We start from the raw sequence: 3,637 nt of genomic DNA on the forward strand, positions 1-3,637 counted from the left end.
GTATGTGTTAGTGAAACCTGATGGGAGAAAAGGTCTCCAAATATCTTGCCATGTAACTTCCAAAGCTCTTACAAGTGTGAGTGTGAATACATTTCAATTTTATTTTTTTTCTCATTACAAAGAGAAATAAAATAAATGTAAAGGGGGATGTTAACCTGAATAAGACCTAGCATTGTTACCTGGAGGGAAAAGATCATAATTAGGATATCAGAACTATTTAAAATATGTCTTATCAGGAGCAGGGGAACTTGCCTGAAATGGCTTATGTTTTATTCTATTATACAGACTAAGTTTAACTTGTCCATTTATGAGTAGCTAGTTTTTTTTCCAGTAGGATGACTGCTCTGTAAGCACCATGTTCACATATGATTCTTCCACTTATTTTTGCTACTACTCCTTTAAAAAATAATTAACACAGATAAATCAAGCAGACAATTTGATCTAATAAATTCACTAGCAGATGTAGTAATTATTTTGGAAATTATTATAGCAAGATTAGTTTTTCTTTATTTTCCGGTGCATTTTTGCAGGTGGAAGAGGCCAAATCTTTATGACACAGTTGTTTGTACATACTTATATCTGTTGCTTATCTATTTGTCATATCTGCATTTGTAAGCAGAATATATACTTTTAAAATTTCTTTTAAATTATTTCTCTTACTGACGAGATAGAAACATAACGAGATAATGTCATCATAAAATCATGTTAAGATAAAACACAAAGGAGTCACTCCAGTACAAACCAAAGCCTTTCTGCTCGCAATTTGCCATTGCTGCTGTCACTGGTCATCAAGAGATGCAATGGGAGACCTGTTCTATGCAGCATATGGGGAGACAAGAGCTACTGTATGGAGATAAATGAGATGTAGTTAAAATGGTTACACACAGGTTAAATGTAGACAAATTAGTATAGAGATAAATTAGGAGAAATTGTTCCTCTATTTAAAGGACAAATGTGTTGCAAAGGTGCCAGACTGGGCAGTGAGACAGGGCCTATTTATGTTGTCTATGTATATGACTCTCTGTGTTTTTCCTCAGAGATAATTTTGACATTAAAAAGACTATAAATAGAGCATCCAGAGCAGAAGAGCACAGGAAGGAAGAGGAAGCCTCTAATAAATTATATATGTTTAAAGGTTCTGAGTAGAGACAGGAAAATGTACCTCTAACAGGAAAGTTTAAAAGAAGCTTATACCGAATATTGCAAATTCATACAAGAAAAAGGGATTTAACTTCTCTCAGTGTGGGAAGACACAAAGGTTTTGGTACTTTATGCCTAAGTGGGGAAAAGGTTGAGCCTGCTTTTGCTATATTGTGATTAACAAATCATGCTGTTAAAATTGTATTTAATGGGACTCCTGCATTCTTGTAGGATGTCACAGATTTCAGAGCAGTTGCTCATCATTCAGTTTGTCCAAAGGTTTGTCTACTGAGAACCTGGCACTTAAACTAACCAAAAAGTATTATTTAACCTATAGGAAAATACAGTGGTCTTGCCCCAGATGCCTACTGCTGTGAATCGTGGGCAAATCAGGGACACCAGGTCTGACTGCATGGGGGAATCTGTGGGATGTTTTAGATACCAGAGTGATTTGGCTTTCAATCAGTTGTTGTGGCAATCCAAATTCCCCACGCATGATGCCAGAGGCAGCAAATGCACCCCAAGGAAGCAAAGACTTTGGGCTGTCACTTGCTGAGAATGAGGGGTATCCTGCAGAGAGCTCCTCACCAGCCCACCCTGCCCCATGGTCCTCCCCAGGCAGCTGCTGCTGGAGATGGGCCCTGTGGCTCCCCGGTGGCTTTGCACATGGGCTTTACCCCGTGGTTTTGCTGTTGGACTGTGGAGAAAGGGACCCAAATCTGAATGGAAGGTGCAATAGCCTGAAGATGAAATTGTGTTTTCCAGCCTCCAGCCCAGTGCTTCAAAAGTCTCCTGCTTCCCTTTCTAGTAAACATGAAGAAAAAAGGACATGCAAGATAAATTCACATGCACACAAAGCGAAGGATCATGCAGTTTTTACAGTCAAATTTGAAGATGAATTAGTCTTTGAGATACCGTCTGTTTAAGGATTATGTTGTTAATAACCTAAATTTGACACACATTTCTTTCCCCCTTCAGTCACTACCTGCAAAGCCTCTCTGAAAATTATCTCTTATGAAGCAGTGCCATTAATGGCTTCCTGCGAGGTTTCTTTTGGAAGCGGCAGAAAGGTAAATAAAAATGAATTAATACAACATTTTGGGTTTGTAGGCAAAATATGCAAATATCTTACTGACAAAGCCTTGGTAGTATTAAAGGCTTTCAGATCCTATCCTCAGAGGCTCTGCTTGTGGAATCAGAAGCCTTTAGGCAACCTGTAACTTAGTTTATGTGTAATACACACACACAGACACACACGGTCTCTCTCTCTCTCTCTCTCTCTCTCTGTTTCTCTTTTCCTAATGTCCTCTTGGACCAATTCCCTCTGGTGCAGTTTTCAGCTTCACAGTTCATGAATTTTATTTTCAATCAATAAATAAACCTATTACCAAGTTTTGTATTCTCATCATATATCGTCATCTCTCATAAACCATTTCACTGTACAGGTCAGCTTCACTGCGCACGTGCCACTCACCTCTACATCTCAGCAGAGGGCTGCCAGGCACGCAGATGAGATGTGTATGAAGGTCTCATCGGATTTCGGTTCTAACTAATAATTATGAATAAGCCTGTGTAACAGTTCATCATTATTATTGTTATTATTTAAAAACTGTGTTGAGACAGTGCTCAGCATTTTGGTACTCTGTGAGTTCTGGTCTGTGACATTTCCTCATAGTACGGAGCAGAGGATCGCCTTGCAGAGCCCCAGATGTATCCATATCATCAAATAAAATGTTATTTCTGATACCAAACATCACAGCATTTATTAGCCCTTTTAGACAACTAAAGAAAAGCTTCTTGCATGCCCCTTACAAGGTCGTCAAGTTCCTACTGTAGCAAATTGTAAAGGGTATCATTTTAAGAGCCAGTGACTCACTATGATGAACCCCTTCTAATTGCTCATGCAGATTCCTTTAGGCAGTATTAGTTTGGGCATGGTGTGAAAAGGCAGGCCATTGTTGTGGTGATCAGGTCCTGATTTGTGCCTTGAATTTTATCTGTCAGCCCAGAGTATTAAATGATGGTATCATGTACAGTTATCAAATGATAGTATTACAAGGTCAACTGTCAAATAATATTCCAAAATGAAGCCTCCGATTGCCTACTTTGGTAACCTTTGACAGTGTGTAATCTTGTACACAAATGAAAAAAATGAGTCTATCAGTAACTGAAAAGTGTAGAAGCAAGAACAGAGTCAAGGAAGTTGGAAGTAGATGTTCCCAGTTACACTTGCTTTCATAAGCACAGGAAAATCCAGCAGCACTTTGAACTCATCCTGATAACACCTCAACTATTTGATCTTCACTACTATCATTACTATGGGATAGTAGATGTGATACTGCTACAGTACAACACTGCTACTTTTGATACTAATACAACTACTACTGCTGGTGGTAGCAGTATCATTAATAAGTAGCGCTAGTAAGTAGTATTACTACACACTTCTCGTTAATCAGAAGTGACTGTTTTCTTAGATCCATTTACTCATCACTCTTTC

This window comes from Mesitornis unicolor, unplaced genomic scaffold (assembly GCF_000695765.1).
Source record: "Mesitornis unicolor isolate BGI_N332 unplaced genomic scaffold, ASM69576v1 scaffold13055, whole genome shotgun sequence".
Taxonomy (NCBI): Eukaryota; Metazoa; Chordata; class Aves; order Mesitornithiformes; family Mesitornithidae; genus Mesitornis; species Mesitornis unicolor.